The sequence below is a fragment of the Lepus europaeus genome, chromosome 7 (genome assembly GCF_033115175.1).
Source record: "Lepus europaeus isolate LE1 chromosome 7, mLepTim1.pri, whole genome shotgun sequence".
In the NCBI taxonomy this organism is placed as follows: Eukaryota; Metazoa; Chordata; class Mammalia; order Lagomorpha; family Leporidae; genus Lepus; species Lepus europaeus.
The window spans coordinates 99,590,742-99,614,771 of NC_084833.1; the positions used below are offsets into that span (position 1 = coordinate 99,590,742).

At 41.4% G+C, this 24,030-nt stretch overlaps 1 pseudogene; it reads left to right on the forward strand.

Annotated features, from left to right (window-relative positions):
- The window catches only part of LOC133763905 (S-adenosylmethionine decarboxylase proenzyme 2-like), a 60,605-nt pseudogene that overhangs the window by 16,839 nt on the left and 19,736 nt on the right, over positions 1-24,030 (forward strand).

The following is a 24,030-nucleotide window of genomic DNA, read 5'->3' on the forward strand; positions in this document are numbered from 1 at the left end:
GGAAGATATATACCTCTCTCTCCCTCTTCCTTTCAAATAAATAAATCTTTTTTTTTTAAATCTCATTTCAATAGCCCAAGATATAGAAGATGGCTCCTTCTAACTGGAGGAGTTTTCTGTTCATACCTTGTAAAATGCAAACCCACTAAGGTGCCTGCTGGTACTCAGTGCACATAAATTTAGCACTCTGTGTTCACTCTGTTAGGATGTTGTCATGCAGCAAAAAATATCTAGCTTAGAGTCAAGGACCTCAGTGAGCACCCACTGTTCCTGTGAACTTGGACAAGTGCACCTTCCAGAACAAGTCTCTCTCCTCATCTGTTAGAAGAGGGAACTGAACTGGATGAACTCTGAAGTTTCTATGTGAGTGGATTTGATGAGAGAACAGTTTGGATCTGCCTCCTGTCTGAAAAGTGCAGCGCTGCAGGTGGAATATTGCCCTGCCCCATGCCAAGATATCCAAGGTCTAATCTTTGGAGCCTATGAATATGCTCTCATAAATAGCAAAGGGGAATTACCAAATATAATTAAGCTAAGGATCTTGAGATCAAGGGATTATCTGGGTGGCCTTGATGTAGTCAGAAAGCTCAGAGAAGATGAAGCAATAGAAATAAAAGTTAGGGTAACATAAGCACAAGCCAAGGAATGCTGGAAAGCTCTGGAAGCTAGAAAACACACGGTTTTCCCAAAGATTGTCCAAGCAGAAGTTTGCTCTGCTGACACTTCAAGTGTAGCCTTGAAATCAGGGTCCATTTCTGACCTCTGATCTCCGGAATTGTAAGACAACAGATTTGTGTTGTTTTAAGCCGCTGCATTTCTAGTCATTTCTTACAGCAACTATAGGAAAGGTAGTAATATGCTGAAAGGGTGAGAATAAGATGCTTGTGCAGAAATGAAGCATCTGTAGAAAAGGTGAGGCTGCAGAAAAGCAGTTGACGTACTTTGGGAGTGGCAGGACTGCAATGATGTTCTACGTGAGCCATCACGGGGCAGAGAAAATGTATCAGGGGATGCTTCATAACGAGTTTTGCTTAACCATCTCAGTGTCCTCCTCTTTCAGTGACATCAGCTAATGCCTTTTAAAATACACAAATATATACTTCTTTTCTTTATATTCAAAGTTTATGGGTAATTAAGAAATGATGTGCCCTGTGTACACATACAAGGCTATATCACTAAATGTTTCATTATTTATTCATTCTCTTACTCACTTTTCCCACAAATACCAGTGAAGAACCAATCTGTACCTAGGTACACAGTAATAAAATGAGAAAATGATGATGATGAAGATGATGATGATGATAACTTTATGATTCTTACAAACAGGGAAAACAGTCACTGAAAGTGTTAGGAAAGAGAAATAGGGAAATTCAGGGGTTTTGAGAAAGAGAAATTACCATTGACTTAATGTCTCATATCTCAAAAAGAACAAAGATTACATCATAGCTTGGTTTCACTATGTCCAATCTTTTGCTTATGGATATCGACATATCCATTGTATGGAACAGATACTATTTTGTCCATACATAATACAACACGTATAGAATGACAAGAGTATATAATGGGGAATCAAAGAGGGCCTCCGTAAAGCTTGCCCTCTACACACACCTAAGTCCTGAAACAGAAGGCCCATGGAGCCTTAAAGGGAAATAGAGTGGATCCGAATGCTGCAGTGCAGAAGTCAAAGGAGAGAGGTGTCACAAAGGAGGAGGAAGAAACTACCAAGAGCAGAAGACCCAGGTCAGCCAGGCAAACAACTAAGACTTAATTCCAACACAGTGAAAAACCACTGAAGGCTTCAGGTGAGCAGGTGTTATGATCAAGCTTATGTTTTTTAAAACTTGACTGTGGGGCCTGGCATTGTGGATGAGCAGGTAAAGCCACTACCTGCAACACCAGCATTGCATATGAGCACCAGTTCTAGTCCTGACTGCTCCACTTCCGAACCACCTCCCAGCTAATATGCCTGAGAAAGCAGTAGAAGACAGCCCAAGTCCTTGGGCTCCTGCATCCATGTGGGAGACCCAGAAGAAGCTCCTGACTTCAGTCTAGCCCAGCCCTACCTAGCTGTTGGCGGTCACTTGGGGAGTGAACCTGTGATGGAAGACCTCTTTCTGTCTCTACTTCCCTCTTTCTATAACAATGCCTTTCAAATAAATGAAATAAATCTTAAAAAAAAAAAAAAGAGCTTGACTTTGAGTGCCATGTGGAGACTGGAACACAGGCATGTTCAGTACAGAAAGGTTAAGAAGAAAAGGCCAGTGGTGAACATCAAACTCAAGGATCCAAACGACTTGTTAGAAAGTCTCAACTCTCCTAGTAAGCCATAATACACTGCTCTAGGCACTGTGCTAAGTGTTTTGCCTGCAACAACATATATCCTTCTCCCAGAAACTCCTTATTACTAACCTCATTTTAAAGAAATAGAAACTGAGGCACGTTAAGGTTATGTACTTTTTCCTGAACCTTTTTGCCAGTAAGTTACAGAGCTAGGCTCACCGTGGTTTCACAGACTGCCCTCTAAAGTACCTTGCTACATTGCCCACTGCACGTCCCAGGGAAGTCATGAATCACATCATCCCCGCTGCCAGGTCAGAGAACAGCACTTACCAGGTCGCCTCGTCAACTATGGGAGTGGAGCCAAATGAACACTTATCTCAGGTCCTTCTGGTTCCAATACCACTATGTTGTGTGCTACCTGTTAGTTACCACAGTGGCATATTTAGGGCCTGATAGGGTTAGCTAGAGCCCTAGACAATGACTGGAACTGTCTGTCCTCATGTGCCTGGAGATCTGAGTAGACAGTTCCTTCTTGGATGCTTCTGACTACAAAGCCTGCTTTATGGCACACATTCTACCCTGCCCTTCATCTCATGACAGCTCACCATACAGCCAACCTGCAGACTCCCTTCTGGATGAAACCAAACACAAACTGGTAAAGGTTATTTCTAAGTTATGAGACCATGAACATTCTTTTCTTTTAAATATGATTTTACATAAGGAACATGTGTTATCTACTTAATCAGGATAAAACATGTGTGTGTGTGTTCTTATCCAGCATCTCATTTTTTGGCACTCTGTTGAAGAGTTTCTGAAGTTTCAACTCAGTAATTATATTTTTAACCTGGCTCCTCAAAGTAGTTCACCAAAGATCCAAACTTAAAATGACCTAGGATATATAACTTATAAGAAAAACAATCAGGCTGGCGCCGCGGCTCACTAGGCTAATCCTCCGCCTTGTGGCGCTGGCACACCAGGTTCTAGTCCCGGTCGGGGCACCAGATTCTGTCCCGGTTGCCCCTCTTCCAGACCAGCTCTCTGCTGTGGCCAGGGAGTGCAGTGGAGGATGGCCCAAGTGCTTGGGCCCTGCACCCCATGGGAGACCAGGAGAAGCACCTGGCTCCTGCCATCGGATCAGCGCGGTGCGCCGGCCGCAGTACGCCAACCGCGGCGGCCATTGGAGAGTGAACCAACGGCAAAAGGAAGACCTTTCTCTCTGTCTCTCTCTCTGTCCACTCTGCCTGTCAAAAAAATAAAAAAAAAGAAAAAAGAAAAACAATCAGTAAAATGTAGAATGTTAGAGCTGATACTTTGTGTGTCTGTGTGGGTGCAATCTGCTGTAATCTTTGCTTAGTATATACTAAGTTGATCTTCTGTATATAAGATAATTAAAAATGAATCTTAATTAAGAATGGGATGGGAGAGGGAGTAGGAGATGTGATGGTTTGCGGGTGGGAGGGAGGTTATGGAAGGAAAAACCGCTGTAATCCAAAAGTTGTACTTTTTAAATTTAAACTTATTAAATAAAAGTTTTCTAAAAAAATGTTAGAACTGAAAATGTTTTCAGAATCATCTGGCCCTGTGATTTTAAACCATGTTATCTGGGAACCTTAGGGTCTGTAAGTAAGTCTGCAGACAACAACAGGAGGCAAACGGGTGGCTAATGTGGACCTAGATCTCCAATCTCTTTTGTAGTCAAAATGTCTCCTCCTGTAGCATCTACTTTTTGTATAATGGATACTAAAGGAAGTGTTTCTTGCTCACAAATATATCGAGTCTAACTGCTCCTCTTCATTTCAATTGTCACTATAATCCAAGTATCACCATCGCTGTACAGAGCCATTGTCATAACCACATTACTTAGTGTTCTCGCTTCCACGCTTGCTTTTTATCAAATTTCATCTCACACACCTCTTACTTTTTTTTTGACAGGCAGAGTTAGACAGTGAGAGAGAGACAGAGAGACAGAGAGAAAGGTCTTCCCTCTGCTGGCTCATCCCCCAAATGTCTGCTACAGCCGGCACACTGCGCCGATCCGAAGCCAGGAGCCAGGTGCTTCCTCCTGGTCTCCCATGCGGGTGCAGGGTCCAAGCACTTGGGTCATCCTCCACTGCCCTCCCGGGCCACAGCAGAGAGCTGGACTGGAAGAGGAGCAACCGGGACAGAACCGGCGCCCCAACTGGGACTAGAACTCTAGGGAACTAGCCTAGTGAACTGCGGCGCCGGCCTCACACCTCTTACTTTATACTTTGCTTATTATATTCAAGTCACACTTACTTTTTATTACTCTCTAAGCACACCTAATTATCCAAAATGGGATAGTACATACTGAAAGAAGATATCAATGTTTCAATAAAATGATTTTGTCTTTCTCGCATCAAAGTCTGATGTACCCTCCTTTAACATGTGACTCAGATTAAGGCTCCTTCCATTTGGGGACATTTTTATCATCAACATGTGATATTCTTGCTTGTGATGCAATAGACCCAGTAATACAACAAATGTCATTGACCGTAACTCAGCCACGAATCTATAACCTAATTGCAAGAAATGCTAGTAAACATGGTCTTTCAGAATGCCCAGAAACCAGAAAGTGACATGGGATTGCATGAACTATTTTTGAACACAGACATCATCTCTGTTATACCAACTCAACAGCATCACATTTGCTGTCACCTTGTCACAGGATATTCTTTTCATAGCGTTTTTCCTGTCTGAATCCTTCTTATCTTTCAAGTTTAAATCAGTTGTAATCTCCTCTAAGAGATCATCTTAACAAGAATAGCCTAACAAGGCAGAAACTGCTATTCACCTCGCATTATCCTTTTTCCCTTTAACTCTTGTTGCAAAGAACCTTTATGCATGCTGAGTATATTATTGTATTATTGTCCAACTATAAAACTACATTCCCCGATTCCCCGGGGCCAGCACTGTGGCATAGTGGGTAAATCGGCCGCCTGCAGTGCCAGCATCCTGTACAGGCACCAGTTGGAATCCCAGCTTCTCCACTTCCAATTTAGCTTCCTGCTAATGTGCCTGGGAAAGCAGTAGATGGTACACATCCCTGGACCCCTGCACCCATGTGGGAGACCCGGAAGACACTCCAGACTCCTGGCTTTTGATCAGCCCAGCTCTGGCCATTGCGGCCATTGGGGGAGTGAACATGCAGGTGAAAGACCTGTCTCTGTCATTCTCTCTGCCTCTGCCTCTCTTTAACTCTGCCTTTCAAATAAATTTTAAAAATCCTTAAAAAAATAAAACTATATTCCCCGTCATTCTTTGCAGCCTTGTTTGTCTATCTGGCTAAGTTTTGGCCAGTGAGATATAACTATTATGCAACACTTCTAGAAAGTTTCCTTAAGGAAACAGAGTGAGACTTCCTCTGCCCCTTCCCTTTACTGCTGCACTGATGAAGGCTGGATTGATTCAGGGGCCATCTTGGGTTATGGAGCATCATTTTAAGTAGGGTGGAACATCAGTTACAATGAACTTGCATTCCTGGTAACTTTGTAGTGCCACCATAGCAGAACTAGTAACAAGAAACTACTATTATTTGTAAATCACTCACTTGGTACAACCTCCTCATGATACAGATAAGGAAACTAGGACCATGTGATTAAATGGTCATAAAAATGGAACGCCAGGGTGACAGAATTTTTTCCTCTGACTTCAGTTTAGTAGTCTTCACACATCAACCATCCGAATGGAAATATTTCAGAAAAAACAAAAAAACATATTCTGTGAGACACAGAAATATGAGATGTAAATAGTCCTGCCTTTGTCATGATTATGATACCTAATAAAGAATATAGTAGCATAGACATTTACATATTCATGGTAGCATAGAAAAAGTGCCTTGAATTATCAGGAAGGCAAGAAGAAACAGCAGAGTTGGGCCTTCAAGGATAAGTAGGAGTTTTTCAGGTATAAGTATTTGCTATCTGTGATATGAGACAGTTTCTGTGGGTGTGATAAAAGCAGTGGACAAGAAGGCTTCTGGAGCTGGCAAGGTGACCATGAACACCCAGAAAGCTCAGACAGCTAAATGAATATTATCCTTAATACCTGCCACTCCAGTCTTAAATCAGTGGTGGGAGAATGGTCTCAGAACTGTTTGTCTCAGTTGGCCATTTAAATTTAATAGTAAAAGACTGGTTAATGATAACAATGCACCATAAAACATTCAGACGGAAAGGAGAATGTTTTGTGGGCCATTTGTGTGGGGAGTGAAGGGACAGTTTTAAGTCATTAGTTTTTAAAAATAGTTCTTTAACATAAACTACTTGACCAAAAATCTGTCACAGAATTTTGAGACCCATTAAAAGAAAGTTTAATGAGTACAACAAACGGGATAAAATATATGGAGTAAGAGAGGTACTGTAGGATGATGAAACCAAATTACAGAGGCCTGAAAAGACATGGGGTGTACAAGAAATGGTCAGAGCAGAAAGATTGTAAAAGCGACAATGAGTCTAAAAATTGAGGCTGGGGACGCCTCCAACTGCATTGTATATAACCTGGACCAGTCCTGTAGGCAGTGATAAAAGGTTAACATGAGAGTGACTGTAGCATATTTCTACTGATTTTAAGAGTTCACTATCTATTCCTCCTTCTTAAAAGCCTGATTTATTTTTTGGGATTGAGCCTTCAACAACATAGATACAGATGCTCATCAACTTATGATGTTAAATATCATCACTCAAGAATGCATTCAATATACCTAACCTCCCGAACATCAGAGCTTAGCAACTCAGTACACTGTAGAGCATGGGTTGTTTCTCATGATCGCTTGGCTGACTGGGAGCTTCAGCTTGCTGCTGCTGCCCAGCATCCCTAGAGAATTTCACACAGCACACTGCTAGCCTGGAAAAAGATCAAAATTCAACGGACTGTTTCTACTGAATGTGTATAACTTTTGTATCATTATAATGTAAAGCAAAAATCATTAGTCAAAAAAATCCTAAGTCAGTGAGATCGCTGTCACTGACTGTAGTAGACCCACCAAAGGGTTCCACTCATCCTATGCTTAAGAACCCACACAGCCCGAAGAAGGCCAATCAGAGCTCTGGACATGGATCCTCAATCTTGAACAGAAAAACAGACAACAGCTGCCCTCTAGTTCTCAGGTCAGGATCTTCACAGCAAAGGACCTGCCATGAGACTGTTTTGTGACCCCAAAAGCCATCCTCAACCCAGTCAGCCCCCAAGATGCCCCTGCTCTCATTCTTCTTCCTGTCTGTTCTCTAAGTTCCCATTGTTCTTCTATTTATTTTGTTTATCTTAAACAGAATGGTTTCTGTAGCTTAAAGAAACCCATTACATTAGGCATGATAATATAAATTGAATTTAGAATGACAATTGCAACAACCAATCATATAATGAAACTATGACAAGAGAGACTGAAGCCAGATGACCAGGTAGGAAGAGACATAGTTTGTATCAGGAAATCATGAAGAACAAGAAGCAAGCAAAGGATAATAAGGTTAGATGCTATTCAGAGTTCAATACTTATACTTTAACCTTTGGTAAAACTGGGCTTCCATGGAAAACAGGTGTTCTGTGATTTTTATTTATTTATTTATTTGAAAGTCAGAATTACACACAGAGAGAGGAGAGGCAGAGAGAGAGGTCTTCCATCCAATGGTTCACTCCCCAGTTGGCTACAACGGCCGGAGCTGTGCTGATCTGAAGCCAGGAGCCAGGAGCTATTAGGTAGGAAGTCAGATATGAGCTTATGTGTGTGTGACATAAAGGCCTAAAGAGAAGACATCTATGTCCAGCATTTGCACCTGCATCTCAAAGTCATCCCAATAATGTTTCAGGGGCAGCCCAGTATTCGCATCCTGCCCTGCCCCCTCCTACCCCATAACCTGCCAGGTGGGGGGTCCTCACCCCTTCTGCCTGACAATCTTCTGACAATCTTCCAGATGCAGCCCAGTATCTGCATTTCAAATACCCTGCTCCAGTTCCTGGGTTAGAACGGTTAGAACAAAGCCAGCTAGGCTTCCTCCTGTCTGCTACCTTCAGGGGAAAACTCAGATAGGATCTTCTTAATAATGACATCCATAAAATCCTTTGTTTCAAGAGGAGATGTGTGAAGACAAAGACCCATTCGCAGGCCTGCCTGCTGAGGTGTAATCTCTCCACTCAACCATGTAACTTTGCTCCTCTCCCCAGTCCAAGTGACAGGGCACTCTCCCTCAGGTCCTGTCTGGAGAGGTGCCCATCCATTCTTATGGATGTCCCTTCCCTAATAACCTTTGCTACTTTTACTTTCCATTACTCTCTCACACCTGAATTCTTTCTTGCACAAAGACAAGAACCCTGCCATTTACCGGTAACAGAGCTTCTTCCAGGTCTCCCATGCGGGTGCAGGAGCCCAAGGACTTGGGTCATCTTCTGCTTTCCCAGGCCATAGCAGAGAGCTGGATCTGAAGTGGAGCAGCCAGGTCTTGAACTGGTGCCCATATGGGATGCCAGCACTTCAGGCCAGGGCGTTAACCTGCTATGCCACAGCGCCGGCCCCTCTATGATATTTTATTAACTGTATGATAAAATTTGGGAAATGTGAAAAGTTATACAGGCTTTTTTTCTTAGAACTATTAAACATTTATATATATATATATAAATTTTCTTCAATGTAGTATATACCAATTTCTGAGCTTATTTGATTATAGAACTTTTTTTTTTTATGTAAACTGTCAAAAAAAGTTTTAAAAACATAAGCTTGGAATTGGAGGCAGGTGGACTCTTCAGCTGATCCCAATTCTTTTCCTAGGAAAAAGTAGAACACCAGAGTCAACAGGGTAAGCTCTCAAGTCAGACCCTACTCTCATCACTTAGCACAGGAAAGTATCTGCAAAGACAACCAGAAACAGTTCCTTCCTTCCCTGGACACATGTACCGTAACTTCCATGGAGAAGTGGAGTCCATTTCTACCTCCTTGAATCCACAGGTCATGGGCCTTAGTTTGAGCAATAGAATACAGCAGAAGTAATGTGGTATGATTTCCAGGTCTAGGCCTTCACACTACGGCAGCTTCTGATTTTGGGTTCTTGAGCCTGAGATACTCTACAGAAAGATGTCATGTGGAGAGACAGAAGCTCTGAAGGATGACATTAGAGTCCTAGCAAATCCCGCTTCCCCAGCTACCCCAGCTGAGCCACAGATGTGAGAGAAGTCATCTTGGATCCTCCAACTCCATTTGAACTGTCCCACACATGACCACTTGGAACTCATGCCCACACTTGTCAGAAACAATGAGTAGTGGTTTCAGTCTGTAAGTGTTGGGATTGTTTGCTATAACTGACACACTTAGCTCTGTGCCCTATGGTAGGTTACATAACCTTTCTGTGTCTCAGCCTCGTTATCCATAAATTATGAATAACTTCATATAAGGCAGATGAGAAGTTTGAGACAACGCATGTAATCATCAGAGCACTTGGCCCATATATATTGAATATTGTTAAGTATAAATGCTGCATAGAGGTTAGCTATTATATCCCAAGTCAGATATTTCTACTTAATTAAAAATTAAAAGTAATAAATACAGATAAATGGGAAGCACTTCCTTAGAGCATGTTCACCAGTGTTAGAAAGAAACATCTGTCCGTAACTTCTATTCTTTCCAAATTCCTCATCCTTTGTGTCCTCTCCACAGAGGTTAATCAATTGATTGTAAATTATCTTTGTTGATACGGAGATCTAAGGTCCTGAGCATAGCGGTTTGGCCTCCTCCACCTTCCTTCTCCATGCAGGGAAGGAGTGTCAGTCTAGTCAGTGCCCTGGAGTTGGAAGGTAGCACATTATAACTACGACACTAAGCTGTACCCATCAACCTAGAGGCTATAGGTAAAAGCTTGTTGATTTCTGTTCTCTCTCAATTGGTTCAGAGCTTCATCAGGGAAGATAGGGCTATCTACTGGACTCCCTCAGACTCCAGCAATTTATATTACAACAGGTAACCTATAGGTCAGTCCGGGGTGGAGGTGGGGGGTTGCTATCAATGTTCATATACGATGCAGGAAACTGTGCCCAAGCAATAGAGTCAAAGCCTGAATGGTCATCTTCTAGCCAGAGATCCTGCACTTTTTGGAAAGGAATCCTTCAACTGGCTTTGGAACCCCTTTGATTGCTGTCTGAAAACCCTTTTCTCTTTTGCAAATTCGAGGGAGTTAATGATGATCATTTTGTCTTTGTCAAGACAGGAAATTCATGCTTCCCATGAGGAGTCTTTTAGGCCTGACCCAGATAAAACCGAATGGCCTGTCTCTGAGTTCTTACATTCCTCTGTATTCACCGAGTGGGAACAAACGCCAAGAAGGAAGTGTGCTTTAGTGCAGGGCACAATGGATTCCGAGTCTTCCTTAATTAAAAGGGGATTTAGGGAATTTATTTTTATCAAGATTCTCAGATGATTCAAAAAACACATTTTCTTCAGATAAATGATCATGTTACCAAGAGAAATAGGAGAACTTATTAAGGGTTCCATAAATATTTAGAGAATGACAAAGAATTTTAATGATGCAGGAGAGAACATTTTCCTTCTCCTAAAAAATAAAAGTTCAGACTAATGGAATAGCTTGAAAGACATCTCAGCTATTTCATTCCAATCCTTGTACAAAAATACAACAGACCCTGAGATGGGTCTATGAAAAGGAAAGCAAGGCATCTACCTCTTTCATATTTCAATCCTGATGTTAAGTAAAATACAAGTGAGATGAACTAGAAAGTGTCTCTCCAAATTATCTTTCAGGATTTGGAGAAAAATTTCCAGGAGGAGACACTATAGTTTGTATTCCAGAGGTAGACTACTATGGCTTAGATGTTAAAATGGTCCATACATAAAGGTTTGGTGCCAGGGAGGTGCTTTAGGGAGGTTGTCAAAACTCGAAGTTTGTCCTTGGAAGAAGGTCGTTAGGTCACTGGACACGTGCTCTTGGGAGGTAGGTCTCATATGACCTCTTCAGTTCTCAGAAAAAGCTTGTATAAAGGCCTGAGTTTGACCCTACCCTGTCTGTGTCTGTCTTTCTTTCTCTCCTTGCTCTTGGCTCAAGATGTGACCTCTCTCTCCCACACAGCACCTTCACCAGAGGTTAAACCATTGAGATCCAATCAACCTTGAACTTGGAATCTCCAAAACTACACACCAAACCAGTCTTTTTATTTTTATTAATATCAGAGAACAGATTCCATGCATTTAATAGATACAGTTCTAAGAAGATACTTCCACTGCCTAAGGTTTTTTTTTGTTAGATGACAAGCATTAAGGTACCTTTATTAGTAAGATTTTGCCATTGCTTAGGGACTAACCTGCAAGTTGCCATCCGTGTAAACCACTGAATTGTGTGTTTCAGAACAGAAATTGACCTGATAAGTTATGTGTCCCAAACACTGTACTTAGCCAGCAGATAAACCAGAGAGATAAGTCACTCATCCTAAGCCAACTAGCCACTTACAGACATAGTTAGGACCCATACCCTGCCCTTAAAAATTGCAGATTTTTCATATATCACATGAAACTGAAAGGAGGAATTTGGGTTTTTTTAATTGACATTTTTAGATCAGAACAGAAATGGGTGGGGGAAAGGTCAGTTATCCTAATAGCTGATAACAAAATTCCTTTTGGTAGCTGGTAGGGGAAGAAACTGCCTTTCCTTGAGAAAATATCTGCCATAAATAATTCCATAAATAATACTATTCCATAAACAATGCCATGTTCAGACTTCCACCAATAACTGCTTAGACTAGATAGTTTAAACAACAGATACTTATTTTCCCACAGCTCTGGAGGTTGGAAGCCCAAAAGCAACATGTCAGTACAATCAGGTAATGAAGGCTCACTTCTTGGTGGTAAGATAGCCATCTTCTCCGTCTTCACATGACAAAGAACACAAGAGTATCTGTTGAGGGTGAATGCACAAGCTCTTTGGTGTTTCTTCTTCCAAGGGCACTAATCCCATCATGAGGACGTCTCCCTATGGCATCTTCTAGCCCGAATTATCTCCCAGAAGCCCTCTCTCTGAGTACAGTCACCCTGGGAATCAGGGTTTCAACAATGGACTTTTGGGAGGTCACACTTCAGTTCACAGCAATAAAGCACTTAGGGAGAATCCGTGGTACTTGGGAGCTAAGCCATCAAAAGTGACTATTAAACTGTTTTAAATTAGAAAGCACTGCTCCACATACCACAGAGCAGTATTCTGGTGTTGCTGGTAGTATATACAAAGGATACAAGAAATAAAACAGAAAATTGTGAAAAGCAAGGAGAGGAGAGAGAGAGCTACCAAGTTGACTTGAGGCTGGGGCACCTTGGGACGTGCAGTGATCCAGAGAAATCCTGGAGGGTGGACACCTGATGGACTCTAATGTATCAGATGCCTGACATTCCATGTTAAGTCTGTTTATGTCTGCTTTAGTGGAAACACAGGCAAATGCTCAAGGTCCCAGATGATCCTACTACACTCACAATATGTGCTATGAAGTGGATCTTCATGTAAGAATCAATCTAAGATTCTGTTTTTTTATGAGAGACAGAGAGCAATCTCTCATCCACTGATTCACTCCCCAAATGCCTGCAATAGCCAGGGCCAGGCCAGGCCAAAGCCAGGAGCTAGGAACTCAATCCAGGTCTCTGACATGTGTGGCAAAGACCCAAATACTTGCACACTACTTCCACGGGTGTGCATTAGCAGGAAGCTGAAATGGAAAGCAAAGCCAAAATTTGAATCCAGGCACTCTGATATGGGACACAGCCATCCTCAGTGGAAATACAAAAATTAGTCTCCAAGGGCTGATCAATAAACACATTCCTTTTCACTGAGGTTGATCATTTGAAGTGATAACAGTTAATGCCGGGTGCCAGATTCTGTCCCGGTTGCTCCTCTTCCAGTCCAGCTCTCTGCTGTGGCCCGAGAGTGCAGTGGAGGATGGCTCAAGTGCTTGGGCCCTGCACCCGCATGGGAGACCAGGAGAAGCACCTGGCTCCTGGCTTCGGATCAGCGCGGTGCGCTGGCCAATGGAAAAGGAAGACCTTTCTCTCTGTCTCTCTGTCTCTCTGTCTACTCTGCCTGTCCAAAAAAAAAAAAAAAAAAGAGTCTTTTATCAGGGACTCCACAGGAAACAGCTCACCCACCAATCTTTAAGATATGGTGAATTACCCAGTAGAAAGTTGTTACCATCACCAGGCCTAACGGGGCTGGGTGAGGGGTAGTGGGAAGGAAGGATGTGATCATTCTTCAGGGAAAGCCAGTGCCACAGAAAAGAAACAATAGCAGGGAAGCAAAGGGGGAAACAGGGATTAACAAGTGCATTGGGTTAAAAGCCACAAACCACTCACTCTCCAATCAAACTCTGATATCTTGCTAGTGCCTCCCACTAACTGAACCCAACAGAAATCCAGAGGATAAGGGAGATGGCATAGTGCTGCAGCCCATGAGAGCAGAGAAGGCTGAAGAATAGATGGTGGACTCAGTGCAAATTGAGAAAAACCAACAGAGACATCCAGCTTCTAAGAACCAAACCTAGGACCCTGACCGATTTATTAACCCAACCCCAAGGACAGACTCCATCAGCTAGAAGATTTAGTACTGGTGATTGCAGACATGAGGCATCTCTGGCAGGATTCCAACTCTGAGTGCAGCAAAGGAAAACTCCAGGATGCTGTAAAAGGGAGAAATAGAACTAAACAAATCTGAGTTTGAATCCAGGGTCTACTACTTAAAACTTTAAGACCTTGGGCAAGTTCATTTAGCCTTTCCAAGCCTGAGTTTCCTTATGTGTGAAACCAGGAAAGTAATTGTCCCTAGAGCATACATCCAGGGGAAAAATTTTACTTGATAGAAATAATAGGAAGCGGTGAGGCACTGTCACTGTCACAATTGTTAGAAGTGCAGACTAGAGGGCTAGGCTGCCCAGTTCAAATCTACTTCTTACCTATATAGAGAGATTAGCTAGTCTGTCGTCGCTGGTTGCTCTGGGGGTAAGCGGCCCTGCCAGACCACGAGCCTACTCCTTACCTCAAACTCACCCACCCGTACAGTGGATTTCTGGTTAATTATATATTCTCTACCTGGCTACTTATCACTCAATAGATCAAATGACTATCATGAGCTGGAAACTCTAAGCATCTGGAGATAGGTAGCAACAATGCCTGCCTTTGTGGAGCTCACAATATAATGGGATGGCAAACAGTAACGTACCATAAAAAAAGTCATATATTAATAGATGTTTCATTGAAGAGCTATGGAAAAAATAAAGCAGGGAAGAGTGATGACAGATCATAGCAGAAGGAGGACTTTCAACTTAAACAGAGTGGTCAAAGAAGGCCTCATCAAGAAGGTGAAAAATACAGAATGTTTCACAGATTTGCATGTCATATAGATGATGGTTATTATTATTGTCAAAGAAAACTTACCTTTCTGACAAGCTATATAGGCACTAGTTTTCTCTCCAGTGATTCCAGGGGCATGCAACTAAAAAGGTTTTAGAATAACTGCCTAGTGATTGGGGGTTTATTGCAAGAATCTAAGAGAATAACAGATAACAAGGAGCACCATACACTCCTCTGCTAGCTGCTCTCAGACCCAGCAATTTCAAGGCTGAGATACAGAAAACTGGGTCACCTGTAAGGATACAGATTCTATGTTCATGCTTTATCTTTTCTCACTGTACTGGAAAGTATTTTAGCTGACTAGGATTGTTAAAATCCAACATGGACTCCTCTATTAGATTTCTCAAATAAGTCATTTCAGAGGCAATAGCTTCCCTCAGTTACCTGTAGCTGAATATCCCTGGTTTGATGTGTTAAATGTCAGATTAGGCCAAATTATGCCAAGGCAGTAAATTAACTAAAATTCCAGGAGCTTAACACAACAAAGGTTCATTTATTACTCACACAACATCCACTCTAGGTATGGGCAACACTAAGAAAGCTTTCCCCACAAGGCAACGCGAGGATTCAGGCTACTCCAATCTGTGGCTCCACCAACTCCACCAACTCAACACAACTCCCCCTCAATGGTGGGGGAAGGGAGTGCATGGATATGAACCTGCTCCTCTGTGTCTCAGCCTGCAAGTGAGGAGCATTCCTTCTGCTCAGAGATTAATTGCACAGATTAGTAACATGACCTCATCTTCTACAGGTGAAGATGCGTTACTAGTCCTCTACTAGGAAGTAATGAGAGCCAGATGTTGGAGAACACCAGCAATGTCTACAAGAATCATTTGCCCTTCCTTCAGGTCACTTGGAAAGGCTACAGAATTGGTCTTAGCTTATGCACACAGTGTAGACTAACCAGTTTTGTGCAGAAAGACTGAATTATACCTATTCCCCATAAGATCTCCTTTTATAACTCCCTGTACAATTTCCCAGTACATGACCCAAACAAAACATGACTATAAGCTTCCTCAAAGTCCTATGCAAACTCAGAGACTAAAGCATTGGTTTTTGTTTTTTTTTTTAAGATTTACTTATTTATTTGAAAGGCAGAGTTACAGAGATAGAGGCAGGGAGAGAGAGAGAAAGAGAAAGATCTTCCATCCGCTGGTTCACTCCCCAGATGGCCACAATGGCTGGAGCTGAGCTGATCTGAAGCTATTAGCTTCTTCCAGGTCTGCTACGTGGGTGCAGGGGCCCAGGGACTTGGGCCATCTTCCACTGCTCTCCCAGGCCATAGCAGAAAGCTGGATCGGAAGTGGAGCAGCCAGGCCTTGAACCGGTGTCCATATGGGATGCTATGCCATAGTGCTGGCCCCTAAAGCCCCTAAGAGATATGCCAGGGCTGGCACTGTGACATAGTAGGTAAAGCCACTGCCTGTGGTGCTGGCATCCTGTATGGGCGCTGGTTGTATGGGTGCTGGTTGGAGTCCCGGCTGCTCCACTTTCAATTCAGCTCTCTGCTATGGCCTGGGAAAGCAGTAAAAGCCCAAGCACTTGGGCTCCTGAATCCACATGGGAGACCCAGAAGAAGCTCCTGGCTCCTGGCTACTGGCTTCAGATTGGCTCAGCTCCAGCTGTTGTGGCCATTTGGGGAGTGAACTAGTGCATGGAAGACTTCTCTCTTTCTGCCTCTGCCTCTCTGTAACTTTGTCTTTCAAATAAATCAATAAAACTTTTTTAAAAAGATATGCCATAAAATAATTATGAAGATCAACAGTTGTGTTTTGTCAAAACTAATACCAAATTTCTTTACAAGAAGCAAGGATTAAATTAACTCGCTTAGTGACTGTGCTAATGAAATGACTCGGCTATTAAAAATACTCACAACTCCTAATTACCTGCATTTATTGCTTATTGGGCCCCACAGTTTGTAGGAGTTAGAGAAGGCCTTCTAAAAGAGATAGTTTACATTTACTATGATCATTTCCCCTGTTATGACAGAATACTCATCTCTAAGTGGTATTTGGCAGAAACAGCACTAAATCATGCACTATAGGTTATTTTTGATGAGTGGAAGATAATTATGCTAATCCAATCATTAGCACTGATAAATACCTGTTCATATCAGACAAACCAGTAACATTACTATTCATAGCAATTAGTTTCTCTAAACTCCTATTTTGCCTAGAGTTCCACTAGGTTGACTTGTCCTAACATCTGGAACACCCACATTGCACACTTTCATCAGATCCAATTCTCTATACACTCTTAGTATATGTTTAATAATCACTTAACATTTGCTGATAGGTTAATAGGTCATGTTGTCCAGGAATAAGACCACAAGAATGACATTGATTGGTGCTCCTGGGACACAGTTTAAGTTATATATTGCCATTAAGAGAATCTTGGGACATAAATGGTGACTGTGAGGCCTAAATCAGCCAAGACATTACATGGTGCACACTGTGGAGATGCCTGCAGCTGGCTCCCAGGTAATAGCATCTTTCAGCAGATCAAGGAAACATCAACCCTGTCCAAGGAAACATTTACTGCACCTTAAGGAGAGAGCTGTATGTCTTATATTGGAAGAGTTTTTAATAATGCTATGATTTGCCTCTCTATGCATGTAGATCACATCCAGTGTAGAAATAAGCATGGGAGTGTAATGTACCAACTTCATCAATAATCAAGTCTGTTAGCTTTTACTGAGTGTTTAATTTTCCATGAGGTATTCCTTGATTTTCAATGTGATTTATGACCACACATAAACCTGTATTGTTTAAACCTGACCCACAACATGTTCTCACCCTATAAAAAAAAGTATAAAACCTATAACCCAATTCAGACTGTGGAAAACCCAACTTAGGCAACTGACTGCTTCTAGGTTCAAATTCTCAATTTTAGTAGCTAAATAAACCCAACTGATTTTTAAACCAGATTCATTATTTCAGTTAACATTTTAAGAGAAGTTATTTCTCATCAATCAGAATGGCAGAAAAGTTAAACTATACAGTATTCTGTTACTGCAAATTACAGAAGTGGTAACATATATTATTGCTTATTAAACAAAAATAAATTATGGACTATGTGAAAAATTATGGCATTTAAAGTCTCTTTATTATGTATGCTATGTATAATGTCTATCACCAAAAATTTGGAATAAAATACATTTACCTTCTAATTGGAAAAAAAAGCCCCATGTCACCTATACAAAACCACTGTAATTATAGATGCAGGTGTCTATTAGAATCCTCAAAGGGCTCAAAAAAAGTGAATAAACCACTGATTACCAATACTCCAGAAATGCAGAGGATTAAAAACCTCTAACATCCCTTCTCACTCTCACAACTGTATGAACAGCCATGATTGTCTCTGAAAGGATTAATCGAAGAACAGAAGCCTCTGCAAATATTCACTAGTTTTCCCATTACACCAATTCATTCATTTATTCCACACATGCATATTGACATTGACCTATCTTCAAGTGGTATTTAGGGGAAGACCATTCAGTCCCTTTTCTCTTCTAGTTTACAGTCTCAGCAGGGCACACAGATATTAACAGCCTGTAGTCTATGCCAAGAAAAATATAACAAAGTAATGTGGCATGTAGATGTTGGAAGATGCAGGGCTGGCATAGTGGCACAGCAAATAAAGCCACCACCTGCAATGCTGGCATTCCATGTAGGCACTGGTTGGTGTCCTGACTGCTCCACTTCTTATCCAGCTCTCTACTAATAGTCTGGGAAAAGCAGCAGAAGATGGCCCAGGTGCTTGGGCCCCTGCACCCACATCAGAGATCTAGAAGAAACTCCTGGCTCCTGGATTTAGAATGCAGATTTAGCCAGCCATTGCCACAATCTGGGGAGTTAACAAACTGATGGGAGATCAATCTCTCTCTCTCTTTTATATTTATATATAAAATATATAAATATATATTATATTATATATTATATATTATTATATATAAAATATATAAATATATATTTAAAATATATATAAATATATATTTATATATAAATTTTATTTTATATATTAAAATTATATATAAATTATATATAAAATGTTATCTTTATTTTTATATATAAAATATTTATTTGAAAGTTATGTATATAAAAATTGAAAAAATATAAAAAATTGAAAGACACACATTTTGAGTGATTAGAAAAAGTCTCTTTCAAAATAGAAAACTTTGTGTTGAAGTGCAGCACATCAGTCAAAGAAGTGATGAAGATTGTTCAAGCAGAAAAAAAGCAGTTGTGCAAAGTCCCTAAGGGACCATCAAGCAAGACAAAAACAGCTAGTGATGAGAATAAAGTTAGCACCAAGCACAAGGGTATCATATGGACTGGAAGAGACAGACAGAAGCCATATAAGGAGTTTGAATTTTATTTTAAATCCAATAGTAAATAATTGGAAGGTTTTCTGCCAAATAATAACATAATCCAACTTCCTTGTTTTTACGACCTTCTTGCTATAAGGAAAACAGGTTTCAGGGACCAGGATTAGAAGCGAGAGGCCCAGGGGAGGAAAAGACGAGTTTGAACTCAGGTGTAGCTAGTTGAACTGGAGGGCAGCAAACCGGTTGGAGGTGTACTCCGGAGGTAGAAACAACAGGACTTGGTGCTGGGAATGAATACAAAAAGTCCTCTGATGGATGATTCTGTGACTAATTTCTTGCATGGCTGTCTCTACTGTGAGGCCACGAGGGCCTTGCTAATCCTATTTTTTGTCTCTTTAGCACAGGGCTTGTCATACAGGACCTCTTATCAAGTATGGGAGATAAGTGGAGGAGTGAATATAGAAAACAACAGAACACAGCCTCACTGTCCCCAAAGAAAGGAAAGGGGAAATGGGACGAAGAACTCACAACACTTGTTACAGTGGTGGCCGTCATGTCCTTGCCAGGCTATAAAAACCTAGTTCATGGGGTCTAATTTCAGAAAGAAGGAGAGGAGGATGTCCTGCTCAGATATAAGAAGAAATGAGTATTTATGTGTCTTAATCCGGAAGAGAGCCATAAAGGGCTGGGATAAGGACTGAGCTTACTAGGACACACCACATGCCACGCTGCACCTTCCACAGAAGAGGCTCCTATGCTAACCGATTTCATCTTCCTTAATTGCTCAGCTGGTCTTTATGTTGTTTTTCCCTGCTTGTTTCCTATCTTCCCTTTGAGGGATTTTTATGGGGGACTTTTTCCCGTAAGACTGTTTAATTGTTTAACTTTACCCTTGAGTTCTGATATGAAAACCTTTCTGTTTCTGTCTGCATACTGTGGCCAGAAGAATTTTTTTGCCACCCTGCCTCATCTGATTCTTATAGATCTTACAACATGACATCCTAAAGCTTAATGAGAAGATTTTACATATCATCTTCAGGGACATTTCTTCATTAACATTTTTAAGAAAGCAATAAGAAAAGTTTTCTACTATAACAGATGGTGGTAATATTTTATAGTAATGGAAATCAGTATAACAGCCAACTTCTCAGCACTGTAGTGTTGTAATATTGTGTTGCAGGCTTTGTTAAGCACAAGTGAGTAATCCATTTACAACAAGAATTCAGTAAAATGGTTGTTGGGGAACTGAATGAACGGGTAAATAAATAAAAGCATTTTTAACACATCAGATATTATGCCATTTTAAACAGGCTGGCCAGACCTCTAACACTTCTAACTATTGAATCTTCAGTTTCCAGAATTATTACTCTGTATTCAAACCCATGCAGCTCCCTACCTTCCCCTATTTTGCCAAGTATCTCTCAAGGATTAAGTTCTCAGTAATGTTATTTAGGAATCAATCGTATTAGTTAAGGTCATTGTTTTGTGACTATGAAGGCTATTCAAAAAGTTAATTGAAAATGGTATTAAAAGATAAATTTCTTTGGCGCAAATTTTTTTTGTAATTCATATGTGGCTTTTTCATAATTCACATTTTCCAAGAATTTCTTGGAAATATGACCAGTAGGTGAGCTCCCTTCTCTCATGTCCTTTAACTGGACCTCACTTCTTGGCAGCTCCTCTTTTCATGGCCAAATCTTCTCCATTCATCACCCATTTGGTGATATATCATAGATAACCACAGAAAAAAGTGTTGCCATATTTTTCTAATTTGGTCTTGAGGTCTCACTCCAAAGTGGTTATAAGGAAGAGAGCCACTCTCTAGGAGAGCCATGATTGGTGGAGGTGGGGAGACATGATCAGGAGTGTGTGTCAGGTGAGACACAATGATGAGGTAAAAAACAAAACGCTGGCCGGCACTGTGGCTCACTTGGCTAATCCTCCTCCTGCAGCGCCAGCATCCCATATGGGCACCAGGTTCTAGTCCCAGTTGCTCCTCTTCCAGTCCAGCTCTCTGCTGTGGCCCGGGAGGGCAGTAGAAGATGGCCCAAGTGCTTGGGCCCCTGTACCCGCATGAGAGACCCGGAAGAAGCACATGGCTCCTGGCTTCAGATCGGCGTAATTCCGGCCGTAGCAGCCATTTGGGGAGTGAACCAACGGAAGGAAGACCTTTCTCTCTGTCTCTCTCACTGTCTAACTTAATCCGTCAAATAAAAAAGCATGCATAAAATAAGAAAGTTATTACTCACGGGTGCCAGAGTTCAGGGCTGCTGGGGGGAAGTAGCAGTGTGTTCTGTCTGAATATGAGGAGCACGGGAGGAATGGAGCTAGAGAAAACCTGTGACGCTCTCTCGTTATTAAGGTCTGTGTGTGTTACCCTCTTAGGCTTTCCCAAGGGATTGTGGATTGGCTGATTTAAAGGAAGCATGTGCAAGGAGGGGGCGCTCATTACCATGACTCAGCATTTGACCCTTAGGTTTTCTTATGATCAGCAGCTGTGGGATGTGGTGGGTGTTGGGTCACTGGGGTGAGGGACAAGCAGCCTATAACACCAGCAACCATGCAAAGCAGACAAGTTTTAATTAAGCCAAAAGTGATGGGGTATGACTGGTTTCAAATGACTTGTTAGACCTAAAATTTTATTCCAAGGCAGCAACTATAATAAAGAAATTTGTGACAGCAGGTAGCATAGAAATGAAGTACCCTATTCAAATAGCCAAGAAAACCACCATTAAAAACAGATTGGTATTGTCCTTTCATATAGTTTCTGTGCACACATGTTCTTTTCCCTGTACACTACTACCCTATACTATGTATTTTTTTCCATTTGCCATATTGAGTTGACAAAAAACTGTAGACATCATTCCATGTCAGTACAAAGATATGTGATTTTTCTCTCTAATGGAGTTCACACATGGCATTATAAGCTGTTTCTAATGTTGGCATTACAGCAGGAATGTTTGAACATTTTTATACACATATCTTTGTGCATGAATTTATAGATTACAATTTAAGAAGCACAACTGCTAGGTTAAGGAGTAGATATATTTCAAGTTTTGTTCAGCTTCACCAATAATCCCCGCAAAAGTGGTTGTACCAGTTTATATTCTCAGAAATTCTTTCAATTGACAAATTTTTCTGGAAAATGGAAATGGAAACTATTGTGACTAAAAGCCAGGGCTGTTGACTTGGGAAATACAGGGAACGAACAACAGCAGTCATGGAGCATCCTCCCTCTAACTGGGCCTTCTAAGTCTGGTGTGCAGCAAGAGACAGCCAAGGAAGGAGCTGCTGGGTGAAGAACGCTTCGCAGCAAGTCAGGACCTGATGAGCCTCTTTCTCAGTAATTGATACTTTATATATATATAAAAAAAAAATAGAAGGCTTGAATGGAGAGCATCTTCTCACCCACCTATCTGGCTGTGTGCAAGGATCTCGGTACTTCGCTCCAGGAGAAGAGAGGCCTTTTGGACAAGGCTTTCTTTCAAAAACAATAAGCACAAAATGTTTGAGTTGTGGTAACTTAATCCTAACACCCCTCAGATATTCCCAGAAGAAATAAGATCCAATGAAGCAGATGATAGAGTCATTCAGGCAAAATGGGGTGAAGAGGACTGACATCTATAAATTGGCTATTTCTACCCTTTTGTGGCTATATTAATAAAAATCTCACAAAACATCTTAACCTATGCTTGCAGGCTCTGAAGCAATCCATTGCCATTAGCCTGCTTGGATTTTCTAAGAACAGAATGAAAAGGTATCTGATCCCAAGATTAAATCCCGTAAGTACCATCACCTGCTGCCAAGAAACTATTTTCTTGAAAAGGAGGAATAAAAATTAAGTTTGTGAGGGAAAAACAAATGCCAGATGCAAGAAAACTCGATGCTGTTATTTTCTCAAAAAGATCACCTTCCATGTGCATAAAAACTAGCAACTCTATTTACGTCCCCTCTGCCTTTTCTTATTTACCACACTGCCAGACCTCCAAATTGCCCATACCAGCCTGCTGACCAGCCTGTGACAACTCTACCAATGAGAAATGGCTGGGAAGTAGAAGCAAGTTCTCATTATTCACAGTATTTAATGTGGCTACAAACTGAATTAGAGAATACTGAACCACTCTCCTAGCAGAAATACAGATTAGGTTTTTGCAATCTTGTGGTTTATAGCATTTTCATCCACAGATCAACACAGAGCCTTATTTTCAGTGTGCTTCTACTTTAAAATGCCTTATTATATATTCATGGTGTTGTTGATTGACTAACATGGACCTCACAGCAAATGGTCTTATATAACTCATACCTGAATGAAACTTATCTCACAAACATTTTCTCTGAAAGGTGCATAACAGCCTTCTTATGGTTAGGATCAACATACGCACTTCAACATCACAGAGGAGGACATTTTATATACTGAAATCACCAACAAAAAATTGCCAGAAAACAACTCTAAATATGTCACAAAATGGACACTTGTTTATAGTATGGGAGTTGTACAAGAAAGTACACTGTTGCTTTCTTTAATGTCCACAGAAAACATACGTGCCAGTGCCTCAGTTTGGCTGTTCTGAATGTTTGTGAATCACTGTGACAGCACCACACGTGTTGAAGTTTGGATTACGAAGAAATCCTAGCAAGCAAGTGAGTTTCCAAATACTTACTCTGTGAATATTGAGGATTAATTCTGTTTCCCACTCAGGCTACACCAGACCTCCTCAGGAAGCAGTCCACATAGCTTTAATAACTCATCTGAGGGTGGCCCAGTTTGGATGGCATCTCCCCAAAAGATGGAGCCTCTTTTTGAAAGCTCTGAATAAGACACTAACAAGAGGTATAGAGTAAGGCATGAAATCACCCTTGTCCCCCATAGCTGCTTTCCAATACTGGGAGAGAAACAGTCTCACAAATAGGAGACCCACATGGTAAGTGACAATAAAGCATAAGGAGTGAGGCCGGCGCTGCGGCTCACTTGGCTAATCCTCTGCCTGCAGCGCCGGCACCTCAGGTTCTAGTCCTGGTTGGGGCGCCAGAT